This window comes from Lagopus muta, chromosome 12, assembly GCF_023343835.1.
Source record: "Lagopus muta isolate bLagMut1 chromosome 12, bLagMut1 primary, whole genome shotgun sequence".
NCBI classification, from domain to species: Eukaryota; Metazoa; Chordata; class Aves; order Galliformes; family Phasianidae; genus Lagopus; species Lagopus muta.
In genome coordinates this window covers 15337596-15353908 of record NC_064444.1, presented here as the reverse complement: position 1 = coordinate 15353908, position 16313 = coordinate 15337596, and the positions used below count along the sequence as shown (strand labels likewise).

The 16313-nt window shown below is 43.6% G+C and overlaps 2 long non-coding RNA genes across 2 annotated transcripts in view; one reads left to right on the top strand and one right to left on the bottom strand.

Annotated features, from left to right (window-relative positions):
• The window catches only part of LOC125699406 (uncharacterized), a 39133-nt gene extending 29400 nt beyond the window's left edge, over positions 1-9733 (top strand). The window contains exon 5 of the long non-coding RNA XR_007379543.1: positions 8930-9733. This is a non-coding gene — a long non-coding RNA (uncharacterized LOC125699406). The remainder of the gene's footprint in view (positions 1-8929) is intronic.
• Positions 6877-16313, bottom strand: part of LOC125699408 (uncharacterized) — a 96914-nt gene continuing 87477 nt past the window's right edge. The window contains exon 6 of the long non-coding RNA XR_007379546.1: positions 6877-7304. This is a non-coding gene — a long non-coding RNA (uncharacterized LOC125699408). The remainder of the gene's footprint in view (positions 7305-16313) is intronic.

The following is a 16313-nucleotide window of genomic DNA, read 5'->3' as shown; positions in this document are numbered from 1 at the left end:
AACCTGTTCCAGTGCCTTACCACCCTTTGGGTGAAAAACTTCCTACTATTATCTAACCTAAACCTCCCCTGTCTCAGTTTAAAACCATTCCCCCTTGTCCTCTCACTATCCACCCTCATAAATAGTCATTCCCCCTCCTGTTCATATGCTCCTTTCAAATACTGGAAGGCCACGAAGCAAGCTTCCAGCTTAATTGTATGAATCACTTTCACATGAGGACAAACCATAAAAACAGAAAATTCAGCCGAGGCCTTTGAAAATGCTGTGGGTTACTGTGACAAGCAGGAGTGAAGGGAGGCAGGGGCACCAAGTCCCACTGAGCTCTGTGTGCCATGCTCACCGTGCACTGCAGCCACAGGGCTGCACCAGCTCGCATCCCTCTCACAGCAAACAAACGCTCCTGGCAGGGGCGAGCAAACACTGCCTCTGCTCACTGCTGAGAGCACAACGGCTGCGTAATCTAAACAGACAGCAGCATGTAAAAATGTAAATATTTGCTATTGGTTAATACAGTCCTAAGTTACTGCTGGAGCCAGCTGCTTTGGTTTTTGTGCACAGGGACGTCTATGTGCAACCCGCTCCTCGTGGATTTCAGTAGAGAAATATTTTTAAGAAGCCATTATCTAAACTGCTGATGTAATAAGGCGCTGGTATATGAAATACACTTAATAACTCAACTTTAGTTATTTATTGTGAACGAGGGTGCATTCTCCTTGATTCCATTTCCCAGCGAAATATAAGTGGAGCTTTCATCATGAGTGCTTGAATTTATGGCAAGCAGACCAAGTGACATTAAGAAAGCCACACAATCCCTTCATTCAGGCTTTAATAAGGAAGCCAAGGAAAAATTATCCAAGCTGGTTTGCGGGTGACAGCACAAGAACTTTTTGGAGTCAGAAAGTTAGCACGGAGGCTCCCTGTCAGCCCATTAAAAAGCAAGGTTGGCATTCCCCGATATTGGAACCATGTGTGCAGAGGAATTTTTCTTCTGGTAAGACATTCCAAATATTGTCCCAGAGCCAAACACTTCGGTGTTAGACTAATTTAAGCAGTATGTTGGAATCAGCTCTCAGGACTTTGATCATATGGAGATCGTTTGTTACAAATTGAACTAACCCAGTCTCTATTTCTGGTGGATCAGAACTATGGATTTGTTGAATTAAATGCCTCATTTAATGCAGTTTGCACATGAAAAGAAAGCTGCACTCAGGAATCTGATAGTGAATTTTTCACCTAACCAACAGGTCTACTTTTTTATTACTTTTAAACCTAATCCATACTCAGTCCACACTGTTCTTAATAAGCCTGAGGCTGTTTAGAGTGAAGGTTTAAATCGGCTCATATGTTATGGGGGGAAAGCATCACTGAATTATCAAACCGTGTAATAAGGAACACATTTGAATCCAATTCAAGAAATAATTTTATGAAGAAAAATAAATTAGTCCTTGGTTGTTATTTACCATCCAAATAGTGCAGTGCTCTTTCATGACAACAGTGGAGGGAAAGCTGAAAAATAATTTTGCAGACATAGGATTTGTTTTCCTGCCTCTCACCGCTGTCCCCGTTTCTGCAGCTGAGCTATTGTGAGGGTTAAAAGTGCACAAAATAAAGCATTTCCACATATGGCTGCACCTTCTTTCCATTTCTTGAAGTTATAATGTCTTTAGCTGTTGATAATGATATTATAAACTATCATTTAGTGAATTCTGAGTATATTAAATACATGAAACAAAGATGTGAGATTCCAGCTGGACCTTGATCAGAAAAGCCGAAATGCGACTCACTGGGCCTGCAGATAGTGATGTGCAGGGCTCACGAGGGAGGCTGCAAACAGGTCGCTGCTATCACAAGAGAAGAAGACAAAAGAAGAAAAGTGGGATGCAACACAAAAATGGAAATTCAGATGGCTGAGTACTTTGCAGGAGAGCGGTGCGTGCAGTCGTTGGTGCACTGCTACTCACTGGGCTGAGACAGTCAAGTGTGTCATTGTTCTCTGCCTCGAGGAATTCATGATTTACACTGTTTTCAACAGGTTTTCATATTCAGTCCCACGCAGTATAACAGCAGGACTCTGTTAGGTCCCAGGAACCCTCCTTTCCTGGTCCTGCAGGCAGCAAAGAGGAACAACTCAGGTACATGGAGGGGATTTCTGGAGCCTGCCTTACTGCTGTGCTGGTGAAGCAGAGCAATGCCATTCCCTGGCACAAACAGGCTGTGTACACTCAGCCCTTGGTTACAGGCGCATCTGGCCACTGCAGCTGGAAGTGGGACAAAGCTTGGGAAAAGGATGAAAGAAAATCATGAACTCGTTGTCAGCCCAGAACAAGACTCTCCCAAATAATCAGGACCTTTGTTGGGTCTTAGGTACAGGAGAAGAAAATAGTGATGTGGAAGCAGAATGGCCATACCCTGAGCCTGAGCAGGGCATGTTCAGCCCCAGCCCCCGGGGGCTCCACCATTTCCACCAGGGCAACACAGGGCCCAGGCCAACCAGCCTGAGACCATGCTGGCCTCCACGGAGCCACCAAGAGCCCATCATCTCTCCTGTAAGCTCTGCCAGCACTGCCACAGCCAATGCGGGACACAAGAAAGCAACAGGGAAGCAGCAGGAAAGTGTGTCTTGAGCCCCAAATCTACACCTGGGTGAAGGATCTCCCTTGGGTTGTCCCTCCCCTCTCATTACACAAAGGGAGCAGAGTTCATTCTTCATAAAGAGAAGAGAAACTGTACTTCTAAATAAATAATAATAATAAAAACAATAAAAAACAGTTATAGAGCAGATACTGATTTATACACACACACATATATATTTTATTGGCAAATAAAGAAAGATCAGATCTTTAATGAAATCAGGATGGGTTTGGGACGTGAACTTGAGCTGAACTCCCCAGATTTTCATGGAACTTCAATTAAAAGAGTTTCAGAGGAGTTGTTGAAAGCCAAGCACTTGCCATCGAAAGCTTAATTTAAAATGAGAAGCATTTTTACACCACATTTCCCAGTGAGATTCCACCCCTGATCCTAATTATATATTTTTTTTTCTTGATAAGTTTTCTTCTTTTACTGATCAGCAGCGTAGCAATGTATATGGGTTCAGTTCCCAGCATACATAGTAGTGATACTGATAGCAGAGCCCATCGATATTCTGCAGAAAATTAACCTGCCCTTTCCACTGTGAAACCAGTGGTGAAACTTCAGTCAACTCCTGTTATCGTGAGCAATAGGTAAGGATTTAGAAGTCTGATAAATGCTAAGGCCAGCAAAAAAAAGAAAGTCTTTTTGGGGAGAGGAGTTAAATCTGGTCTCAGACAGCAGAACAGCACAAAATAAGATAAAATAGAGATAGTGGTTTAATCTAAGCTGCCTGTTCTCATACAATCTTAGTAATATGAGGCCGATACAAAGCCTCACTGTAGGGCCTTTCTGAATGCCAGAGAAGTCAGGTAACTCGGTCCTGGAGCACTGCTTTGAGACATCAGCTCTGCTTTCTTGGATGTGCCACAATTCAATCTGAGAATCACTCTCTGGGGTGGGAAGGGAAGAGGAACTGTGGCTGAAATGAGACAGCAGAGCCTAAAGCATCAGTGTCCCAAAAGCACTGATGGAAACGATCTTGTTGTAAGCAGGTACTGGGAAAAACTTACTTGGAAACCATTTAAATAAATACAAGACATCATGGAACAGGAGAGATTTGAAACAGATTTAACCAACAATGGATAGAAGTGCACCTAAATTAATGAAATTCAGTGCTGTGTCACAGACACAGCTACAGAGGCAGACCTGGTATGCTGAGGGCTCACCTCTGCCCAGATCACTGCAATGCATTGAACAGTTACATGCCCACAAGATATAACAGAGCTGGTGGGTAAGGAGCAGGTACCCTACTTCCAAGGCTGAGCACGCAAGTGGCAACAATACAAAGACTGAAAGGTCTCCAATTAAAACATCAATTTCCCTTATTTCTTCTAGTTTGTATTTTACCCTGATTGTTTCTTCTGCAGTCCAAAGACTGCAGAGACTCCTTATTTACCCCACAGGGTTGGATCCTGCCCTGCAAAAACCCCACAGTGTGGGGAGAAGGGGCAGCCGGCTGCTCCCAGACCCGCTCTGTATGACTTAGGAGCAGTGAAGCTGCTCCCCCAGCCTCAAGCTGTGAGGCCTCCTGGTGCTGTTCAAATCCCAGCAACCTTGGAGAGCAGCACTGCTGCAGCCTGGCCACTCCATCAGGTCTGTTCCGTGGGTACCAGAGGCCCAAGCACAGGGACGTGCCACTGAACCATGTGCCTGGAGCAGCGTTAGCACCCAGCCACAGCTGGGCAGGGTTCAGGGAAGCAGGCTTGAGAGCTGCTGTCTCCTTGGGCCTGCTGCTCCCAAAACGCCCAGGATTTCAAACGAGAACCTTCCAGAAGATGCATGCAGCCTGCTACAAGGCAATAAGAGAAATACCAAAGCAGACTTTTCTCTCTGCTCACACGCTCCACTCGCAGTTTCCTATTGTACAGAGACCAACGCTATTTAAAACTCTAGATCCAGTAAATCTTTTGTTTTTGTTAAATAACAAAGAAAATGGTTCCTCACAGTTTTATGGGAAGCCATCAATCTTTCCCAAAGCGACTTACAGTACTGAAGAAAATAAACATTGCTGCGTATGTAAAGCAGAGCAGAAAGGCTGCAGTCATGGGCAAAGCACTGCCTTCTGTAGCAGCAGAAACATATTAAAGACAAATGTACTCCACTGAAAGTGACATAAATAAGTGGATTTCCCATCTGAAACATTGTTTTTAGCAAGAGAAGCTTTTAATCCCCTTAAGTTCATTTCTAATCTGTCTTGGAAGTGCTTGTCTAAAGAATATTACATTGATATAAAGGATTTAATTTATTAAAACTAAACAGCAGCCAGCATACTACTAAGGAATATCTTGTACGCAGTACTCTCCCAAATGAATAAAGCTGCTACAGGTAGAAAAAAAATGCACACACACTTTGGCACAGCATTCATTAAAATTTCACACATTGTGTTCCTGTGCTTTCCTGCTCGGTGTGCTTTTCCCAATAAAGCAAACACTTTAGAATTCATAATACCTCTTTATCCCATGTGCACAAGTGACCTCTTCTCCTTTATGCACCCAGCAAATGAGCAAGTACAAAAGGGAATAGAGTAAGCAGAAAACTAAACATGCCCTCTCCTACCCAAGAGCATAAAGGGAAGGCGAGCAGAGGTTCTCTGCAGGGTTCAGCACAGCCCCTACCAGGATGCCAGTGCTCTCGCTACCCATCAGTTTTGGCTGGTGCACACTGTGTAGACAGCATCAATTATGCAGTTCATCAGTCAATTAATTTTATGGGATCTTTCTTAAAGTAGCGGTTGAGGGAAACAAAAGCTGCCTTCAAACTACATTAAAATCACTCGTTAGCCACAAGTCTGGCAGACTATTTAATAAGCCGCAAGAAGCCAACCACCAACTGACAAAATGGCCTTCTTGTCTTTCCCTGAACACGTGAAAATTTCTCCATGTTCCCAAAGCCCACCTGGAGGCATCTCCATGGCCTCCCCAGCAGGGCCCAGTGCACCCCAACTGGGGAAATGACATTACAGAATTTCTGTGAACGTGAATAACCAACTGTCTTAAAGGAAGATTTCGTCCACAAGGAACAACATACACATTCAAAATATGCTGTTATATACACAACATCTTTCCCGAACTGTACAGCTCAATACAGTATAGATTTTTGTTCCTGTGTCTTGCCAAAAGAGATGTTATTTATGGAGAAAATTCTACACCCCTATGCACAGCACATGCACTGCACCATATTGTACCTTATGCCCACTGATTTTTTTCTGAAGTCACAATGGAAGTGAAGAACATTCATGCAAATCAGATCAGCGTTTGGACAATAATTATTGCCCTGGGTCTTAAGTGAAATTATACATCACATAGTTTGCGCTCATTTAAAATAGCCAGCAGCCACATCACCTCCATGTTGAGCCCCACATACCTGAAGTCATATAGGGTCAGGACTGGCCAGCGCTGGAAGGTCCCCAAAGAAAACCAGGAGGCAGGGGGAGGCATTATTCAGGGATTAAGGTTTTAAACCTGCAGAGAAAAGTATTGATGGGGAGACAGGATAGTAGTGGGTGTTTTTTCACAAGCCAGTGAAACAAGGGCACTGATGCTGACTACACAGCACCTAGCCTGCCTGACCAAAAAGAAGAGCCAACACTGCTGCTAGTTCTTGCTCTACTGGACTATGCCAAAGCACAGACTCCGCACACTGCCACACACACCTCTGCTGCAGCCCCAGCATTACCAGCACGTGCTGAAGTGAGACCTTCCTGAGTTCTCAGAGAACAACGTCCGTGAATCTTCCAGACAGACATCTTTGCAGTGATCTGTGCCCTTGTGCACACAGCAGTACGGTTTCCAAGGGTTCATCTGTGTCCTGACCAAATTCTACCCACTGAAAAGGTCTGTGGCTACTTTCAAATCTTTCTACATAACTTGGATTGGGTTTCACAGGTAATGATCTTCCCAGGGGTGTTATGTAAGTGCACAGTTTAACAAAATAAACAAGGGTAATGGCAAAAAAAAAAACCCTCTAGTAGGAAAAAAATAATTACCACAGACAGTACAGGTTTCTGTCTAGTAGGAAATCCCTTTTCTTTCCTGCGTTCTTCCCACCATTTCAGGCAGTGCTGCAGCACAGTCAAGTGGTATCTACTGACATTTTTATTTTGGGTAAAAGCCCATGAAAATATTAAAGCATGAACAAGTCATCAAGTCAGTTTATGAATCAATATACAGATTTCCTTCATGCCCATAGCTGATTTCCATAACCATGAGCGTGCTGAAATCCTGTCTAGATGCCAAATCAATTTTTCTTATATATGAACATCACAGCTACTTGAGAAAGGGAATCTGTGCCAAAAACCTCACGCTCTTAACTAATTATTTCTGTGACTCCCCTCTTGCAAAGCACAATGACTGCCACATAAATACACACGGTGCTTATTAGGAACAGGCACACTTCCCACAGGTTCAGATGGAGTGCAGCACCATCCTCGACAAGCTCGTCTGCCCAAACTGTGCAACCAGCCCTTGTCTCAAGGAATAGTTCTGCTTTTTCCAAGACTTACTTCCTCTGAAATCCTCGAGCTCTCCTTGTCTCATGCAGCACACGGGTGAATTCATCACGGTGTCCTTCTCTCACCCAGTCCAGAGCCACTGTCAGTGGCAGTGATGTGAGAACAATGTTTCATGTAAATAATTTCCAAGTGGAGGTACTTGTTATTAATGCAGACAGTTCTGAAAGTAAAAGCAAACAGCATTTGGCAGCAAGAACTATTAATGAGAGCATCATTAGGGAATTCAGTCTGCAAACCACAAGGCAATTTGCAGGGCATCTTCTCACCAGGCGTCTCTGAGCAGATGTTGGACAAGCACCAGTGAAGCAGAGTAGGCAAAAAACAGGGTTAAAATACTGAGCTAATGCAGATGACAAAGGAGAGGGAGACAAGAGGCTGTCAGGACGGTGGGGCCAGCTGTGGAGTGGTATCGGCAGAATGAAAGTATCGTGGTGCCAACCACAGCAAAGTTGGGATGGCAGTGGGGATGGGTGACACTTGGGTCCAGCCAGGGGTCACTGTCGGGCCCTATGGGCTTCAGACATCATCACACCTCTGCCTGTGTGAGTGCCTCTGCACACGTGTACATGTACACATATGCACACTTCTGCGTATGTGCCAGGCACAAGGAGCAGCACCGAGGTGAGCTCTTCAAGGCCACCCTGCATCAGTAAGTGTTGTTTTATGTAGCATGATGTAAGTGACGGACTAATGACTACTGTGGGGTGCCCTAGATACTTCTGCTTTGATATTTCCCCGTATTTCGACAGTTTCAGCCATTTGGAAAAAAATTATAAACAGAGAATAGTCAGTATTAAGATAGACAGTATAATAAAATTATAACAGAGAAATAATAAGCACTGCTATTTAACAAACTGCCCAAAGTCTTAGAACAACAGAGATAAAAGGCCTGGGAGTGCAGAAGCAAAGCTCATCTCAGCAGGCCCTACGGGTGCCTGCAAACAGCTAGCTAAAAAGCCCCATCCATAGCAGGAGGTTTTTGAATGGAAAAGGGATTCTGCTCAAAAACTAACGCTCCTCTCTTCCAAAGCATCTTCTGTTGTTGAAAAACAACACAAGACGGTGTCTATGTCAATAGTCACTGCTGTTAAGCACAGTGTCAGCCCTGCAGCCCTGCTACCGAAAGGCCGGGCACCCAGCTCCCCTTCCCCTTCTATTTCATTTGAGAAAGAACAGATTTTCATTACTTCCAGAAGTAGCAAGGACAAGAAAATGAAACATCCTACACAAATCTCTGCCAAATTACTGTGTACTGAAGTTACAAACTAGATGTATTATGCAAAAATCCAAAGAGGACGCTGTTAACACACTATCTGCAACTCTTAGAGAAAACCAATTCCTTTGTTAGCAAGACATGGGGAGCATCATGCAGTTGTTTTCACCCACGCATGTGACAGAAAGGGATGTCACCAAGGGGAGGCTGGCACCGGGAGGGGCATTCAGTGCCTGAGCCTGGGCCACAGCTCAAGCATTCTACCTCTGTTCCCTAGTTCACATAACAGAACCCATGAACTCTGGCATCACAGCTTTGCCTCTCTAGCAGCAGAGCTGGGTACAGCAAGCAAAAAGTCATGACAACTGCTACCCAAACAAACAGGAGGAGCAAGGAAGCTATTACAGAGCTCTTGAGCTCCCACGTTTATTTTCAGTCATTTCCAATGTGTGTGCTGCTTTGCTCTCCCAGCGAGCAAGGACACTGTTGTGCTCTCACTGAACAACGCCCTGTCGTTGAGCCGAGGCCATGGATGAAATGTGTGCTTATTAATCCTGTCCCCATAATTACAGATCATGGGAGAAAAGAGTGGAGCCCGCCCCAGTGGAACTGCTGCACTCATAAGGACACAGGAAAAACGTGTGGAACAGCAGACCATACGAGTATTTCTAATTCAACTAAGCCATAAGGTGCTTTTTTTCCCCAGTAGTACCCACTGGATTTCACCAGCAATGAAGGCACAGTATAAATCCAGTATTTGGTCAGTAAGGCTGGAATTCTAACAAAAAGATGAAAGCAGTGCATTTATTAAAAATAAAGCGAGTTAGTCTTTACTTCATTAGCAAAACCAGATTTTACTTCAGCAAAAGGACCGAGCTTGGCTCCTGCACAGGAGTGAAGAGGTGCTGGAACCCTGGGCCTTTGGCTGCCCTTCATTTCAGCCTGCACAAGATGAACAGCCCACTGATCTTCAGCTGAGGACAGGAGGTGCTGCCAAAGGAGAACAACCATCCAGGACAGCAACCAACAACCAACCTCCGGGTTCTTAAGGTGCCTACAGCAAAAAGCAAAAGGAATCTTTCCCAACACCTGCGTGATCGCTGGGTGCGGCTGGGAGGTGTGAGAGCACTCCAGCACTGCAGCTCCAGAGGCTTCGCTCTGCAGGAATTGATACCAGATGACTCGGCCGTACAAATGTGATACAGATCCCACCACGGACATGTGACTGCTTCCACCAAATTAGATACAGCACATGATCCACGGCCTGTGCCAGCTTCGGGCGGGATGTTGAAAGACAGACAATGAGGATGAATAGCCTTAAAGACAGAGCAGAGCAGTCAGCCACCACCTAGTCAATCAGCGATCTCTGAGGACTTAACCCGTGCGAAATGGTGAGCAAGCTCAGAGCTGCAGCGTTGGGATGTACCTGACCAGAGCCCTGCATCGGGGGGCCAGAACGCTCCCTTTGGTAGCTGGAAACTCAAAGCCAGAGGAGCCGGTGCCGCACCCCAAGGCAGCAGATGATGTTGACAAGTCTGACCTCCTCACGGTGAAGAAAACAGTTACAAAACTTACACTGCCCTGCCTGCTCCACCTCTGGGACTCCGACTTCCACAATGCTGAAGAAAACCAAAACAATCGAGAAAAAAAAAAGCCCTGAAAAGCCCCAGCAAACAGACCCCAAAGTCAAACCTTCTGCTGGTTCATTCCAGGCTATTTTTCATCCCACTTATCACTGCCACCAACGTTTTGCTTAGTCTTGAAGAAAACGTTGTCATTCCACAGTCAGATGTTTTTACATTTACATCCATCATCGCCTGATATATCCTGACCTTAGTTAAATCTTATGTTTTCTAAATTGTACTTTTATGTTGAGCAAGCCCTGAGGCTATGCTGTTAAAAGTTTACATTGAAAAATCATTTATAATTGGTTTGTTTGAGTTATGCCTGTTGCAAAGCCATCAGAAAGGGCAGTATTAATTAGCAATGGCTTACATATAGTCTAGACAATAAAAAAGTAAATCATTTTATCTTTTTAAAAAGCTTTTAGTATTTTACCAGTTACAAAAAATGATGTTGAATATATTAAAGAAAAAAAATCACAGAATGGCTTACAACAAATCTGCCTCGTCTTATTAATCTATTTTTGCTTGAAATATTTTCATGATAAAAACACATTGCTCAAATAAAAATATGTTTATTATGAAATTGAGACAGCCAACAAAAAATAATCTTAATTAATTCCATTTGCTGTGCTTGGTTAGAGAATGAAACAATAAATTTTGGTTTATTGCATAACGTCCTGCGTTTCACTACGAAAGATTTGCTTTCATTTCAGGTAAGTAATGATGACAATTGCACAGAATATTTAAATCCTGTGCACACCAAAAATCTTTCCCAAAAGCTGCACGCATTGTCTTGGCCAGATTAAGGGGGCAGTTCATCTGGTACCATACTGCAGGATGGAGCCCTGCTTTCCAAACATCCTCCCTAAGCATCTGACAGGACTTTGCTCAGTCTTATTAAACATGCATTAACTGATCACTGGAGTTGATTTTGTTTATTAATGACATCACTGTAAAGAGGCATCGGAGTTTTGGATCATGACACTTTACAACAGATGATGTTATTTTAGTTCATAATTGGTGGTGACAAAGCCACAAAACAGTAATAGCGTCTGGTTAATGCCAAGAAAAACACAATAGCAGTCAAAGAATTTATCTTACATCTACTTTCATTTGGAAACAGATTGCTTTGTCATCCTTGAGGAGACTGACAATAGATCACAATTTCTGTATCAGTTTGGATCATAACTTTCTTTCCAACCAGGACCACATATGTTGCAGTTTATCCTTCTGTCACCTGATACCAGTAGGGTCAGCTTGGCGGGGGGCAAGGAGGAAGGGCTGACAATACAGAAATGACTGCAAGCAAAAGGCATTCTTCAGGCAGGGCTGATTCTGATCTCAGAGCAACCAAAGATCAGCGTGTATTCAAACAGATAGGGTTACTTTAAATAAATGTACAGTAGCAAAAATTCCAGGAAACCCTAAGGCAAACTGGAAAAAATAATCTGCTCCGTTTCTTTGAAGAACTTTCCTATGTTGTACTGGAAGAGGAGAAGCATTTCTTCCCAATGCGCAGAAGAGCTGAAATGAGGGCAGGGGGATTGCAAACCCCATGGCTTCACCCTGCCCAAAGACGACCATGAGCTCAAGAGAAATTCACTTCTTTCATCTCTCCCATTTTTCACTGATAAATGCAACAAACTGTAGGCAAACCAGGACCAGAAATACAAAGGTCCACCCTTCAGCTGTTTCTTGATCCCTTTTTTATTCTCACCTACCATCTTCTGTTCTTTCTTTATATCCCTATCCTTTCCCAACAGCTGCAGGCACACATTTTTGAAATAAATGAAGCTGATTGAGATCTTGCTGACACTGGCAAAATACGGATTCATGTCCGTATTTTGGATTCATGGAAGCCAGAGGAACTGTATCAGTATCAAACTGGTGCGAGCAAAAGTAGAATCAGGCCCAGTGGTATAAAGCTATGGAAACATATACATCCCAGCCTCCTCTTATTCACAGCAGTCGAACATTAACGAGGTGCCACTGGCTTTGGTGGAACTGTGCATGACACAGAAGCAATAGGCAATGCCAAGGGTGCATGTGTTGTTTGGCACAGCCTCTGCGCTGCCTGGGAACGCCGCTCCCTGCCCACAAGGTCCAGACCGTCTCCTGTGCTCCACCAAGGCTGCTCCTCCCCACATGCTGGGCACAGAGCTCCCGCTTGGCTTCAGGGCAGCACTGAGGTTCCTTCCATCTTTCTTTCCTTTCATCCTTCCGTCCTTCCATCCGTCCCCGCTTCCATCTTTCCAACCTTCCATCCCTCCCCTCCTTCCATCCCCACGCTCTCACACTTCCCCACTCAGCACATCTTCCCGTGAGTCACCGCTCTGAGTGCCAATTTGTGCCCAGCCTCACTGCCAGGCTAAGCAGCAATCACCACGGGCAGAGAGAGAGAAATATTTTACAGATTTGTAATTTGTTACAGCACTGGACATGTTCCAATGTGAGTCTACTGGAGGGTAGGGAAGAAGGGAGACATGTTCAGACTGTGGTCTAAAGCAGCACACCTGTAGAATTTGGGAGCATTTCTACTCATTAAAACTCTTTTCTAGGTGTCTGGCCTGTGCCAAGAGACTCAAACACATAAACCCACAGTAATACCCCCTTGCCTGCATGATTCAGCTTTGTGTCATTTCAAGTTTGAACTGTGGATTTTAAGAGGGTCATTTCAACCATGCCCTAGTAGACAAACACTCATGAAACAAAAAAATTCCAGCATACTACAAACAAAAACTTACCTTAGATCTTCTCGGGCATGATACTTAAAGGACTTCTATGCATGTGAAGAAAAACACTTCAAGGATCCTTCTATTACAATTGTAGTCACACATTTACCTGGTCAGAGAATAGAGTTCTTGACTTTTCTCTTTTAGAAAACTTGTAAAATATCATTTACAAGACTTCAGAGTCTTTGGTCAAGATCCAAAAAGCAGTACATATCACTGTATTCGTCAGAAACCAAAAGTTTAAGCAGAATTCAGTAAAACTGCGTCCTGTAAAAGAAATGATGACCATCTAGTAGGACCAGAGAGGCACAGCATCAGCCTCCAGCTGCCAGCCTGCGTAACAGTTAACAGAAGTCTTGATGATATAATTTTTTTTTTCCTATTTTCAAAATTCACAAAAAGCTTTAGTCTCCTCTGTTTACAAGAACAGGCAATACGTGCACGATACATTCACAAAATGATTCACAATTATCCCATGTACTAATTTTCCTTCTAATACTTTACCTGCTGCTATGAAACTACCCCTCCAGTTCTACCAGGAGGTTTCCAATGGGATGTGCTTTTCAATTTGTTCTCAGTTATCCAGTGAACTGTAGGACTTATCACCAGTAATGATGCTCAGCAGTGAATGCGCTTTCAGAATAATAGCCAAGTTTGTATCCTAAAAGATAGAAAGGTTGAGGCTAAAGGAAGGGAAAAGAAAAAGCTGGAATTGAAAAGTAGATTCTCTTGCCTTGCCCAGGCTGTAGTGAAATGCACAGAGAATGGAAATAAGTCTCCCAGGAATATGTCAAACCAAGCAACATAAATGCAGTCTGAATGCACAAAGAGACAGTAGCAGTGCTGCTAACCTCCAATAGTCACAAGTCAGAAATGATGCCCTAGAAAACCAGGAGATGTTAAAGCTCAATAAATGTAAGGATTCATTTCATTTGTTTGTGAAGTTTATATTTGAAATTCATGTGTACAACCTTTTTTTCTATCCCTGCTGAAGCCCCAAAACTTTAAGCAATAGCTAAGCTCCTCATACAACTCCAGGAGCTGGAGAGTTCAGAGAAAGCATCAAACACTGAGAGCCTGAATGAGCAAACAGGACACATCTGGGAGACAAAACCAAAAAGGACATGAGACCCATGCCAGCACAGCTGGTAGGAGCGCACAGCCCTGCAGGAAGAACCCAGCAAGATGGATGGCCGGCCCAAAGCCAGCTGGGTGCACTTCTCCTGCCCCACAAAACCTGAGCAAGTTTCTCCTGCGCAAACACAGGGGAGTAACTACTTTCTGCTTGAAGGAGGTCATTTCTGAAGAGACATGTCCCGCCTGTAACTTTACCTGTTGTGAATTGTGTTGGTTGCCTTATCAACATCATCACCCCTACAACCGGCAAATAAACAAGTCTTGTGCAATAAAACCCGCAGAGCAGCCAGAGCATTAGGATTAGCAGTCTTGGTCTTTCTGCCTTTCATTTAAAACCAGAAGCGATATATGTATTTTTACTGAATGTCAGTCTATGTATTTCTTCTGATCGAGTTTCAGGAACCAGTGCTGTTTATTACAGTTCCTTCCCTGAAGGCAGCAGAGAAGCAAAAGAAGCTTGCTTCAGAAAGCCAGCCTTTGCAGAGAGCTGTGTTGGACAGGAAAAATGAGGAGCCATCGGGACAAACTTTTTTCCTATGCTGATGCAGCATCGTTGATTCCACAGGGGTCACAGTGCTGCAGTGAGTAAGAGTTGCCTCTGAATTACAAAATCACAGCAGTGGTTATTGGCCTGCAAACCCCTCCAAACCTCTTTGAACAGCAGACCTTGTTTTTACTAAGCAAGGAAACGTTGGCTGGGATACCAGTGCTATTCTCCTTCTTTCAGGATCTCCAAGTTCCAGTGTATCAGTACAAGTGCACAGGAGAAAGTCCATAGGGAAAAGCAGGAGACTTGAACGTGAAAAGGAAAATTAACATGGGAAAACACACCTCAATGCTTCTGGACCTATCCTCAACGCAAATGATATTCTGCTAGCTTAACTAGTTTATTAGCAATCTAATGAAGGAGAACAAACCATCGTCCAACACCACACTTCACACAAAAATGTGTAAACAAACTCAAACATAAGCAAATACAGAAATAAAATCAAAGCTCAGACATAAAAACACATTTGCCACTCAGCAGACCCCTTTCCAAGGAGTGTTTTCCATGGCAAGGCAGAGTTTCACTTCAGTTCTGGGGAAGGCATCTCTTACGCCCAGCCTCAAATGAATTAAGAATTGCAGTCCTGAGTGCAGCCTCCGTCCTTGAGGCTCTCCAGTGAGATAATGCCCTTAACTTTAAGCCACCACGTGTGCAGTGCAGCCAAGATCGAGACTCTCTCAAGTTATTTTTGGATGGCAGCTCCCTGCGGCCTTCCACTGTAATGCCTTGGTATGGAACAGCCTGGAACATCTGGTGACATCTCAGTCAACCTTCCCTGTTGCCCAACTTGTAAGGTACACCAGCAGGTCTCTTAGGAGCTCTCTTAGCAACAAACAATAGATAAACAGCCAATTAGCTATGAGGAATGTATCAGATTTTATTTTCTACATTAGGAGCCAATGTAAATGGCTCACTGGCCAGTAACTGTGCATTAACCAGCACCCTTCTAAGTTGGGAATTACACAGACCATGCAACCACAAGCATAAATATGTTCCTACCATGCTAAAAATAAGCTTTGTTTTCAATTAGTCAGTTTATGAAAGTATGACTTAAAAAAAAAAAAAAAGAAGAAGAAGAAGAGGCCTAAGATATTTTTCTTCCTTGTTTGTTTGCTTTTGGTTTTGTTGTTGTTTTTTTTTTAAAAAAAAAGAGCTCAAATTTAGGCTGCAAAACATCACCCTGACCTTTTTCCAGGGCTTTAAAACCTTGACAACTTCCACAGCACTTGGAGGTAGCTCAGTGCTTCTGAAAACCAGAACAGCCCTTTGAAATGTTAGGAACCTAACAGCCAGGCTCCAATTCTGGCAATTCTGGAGTGGTAAGTTTCAGAAAAGTGTAGTTTTCCTGAATTAAGGATGGACAATTACAGGCAAACCTTACTGGAGTTAGATACATAGTCAAAAGTCTGAAATGTTTTATGTCAGTAATAATTCAACAAACTGGACGGGCAAGAAGCATCAGCCATCAGAAGGCGCTTTAAAAAACACAGATGATTCTGTTTCTCTGTCTTTCCAAATGAAATTCTGAAATGTCATCAGTTTTTAAGGGTTCAGATGAGAAGATACCTTCATCCAAGGAAAAAAAATCCATTTCCCATGCACTAGATTCATGCGAAACTCTAATGTTGGAGGATATGCCCATTCTGCTCACTGCTATAAATTGTACCCTGACAGTCCTGGTGATGGGATTGGAAGAGGGATGAGCACCACAGCATCTCATAAGACGGTCTGGCTCCTCAGAGCTCTTCCTGCAGATAAGATATAATTCGCACTCCCCTCAGGCACCAAAGGCAATGTACCAGTGCAATAATCTTCTGAGTATCCCAACATTTACAAATAATTGTAAAGATCTGCTAATATGGTTTAGTTCAGCAACTCTACACAGTGCTGAGTGCTAACTGAAATGACAGCTAAG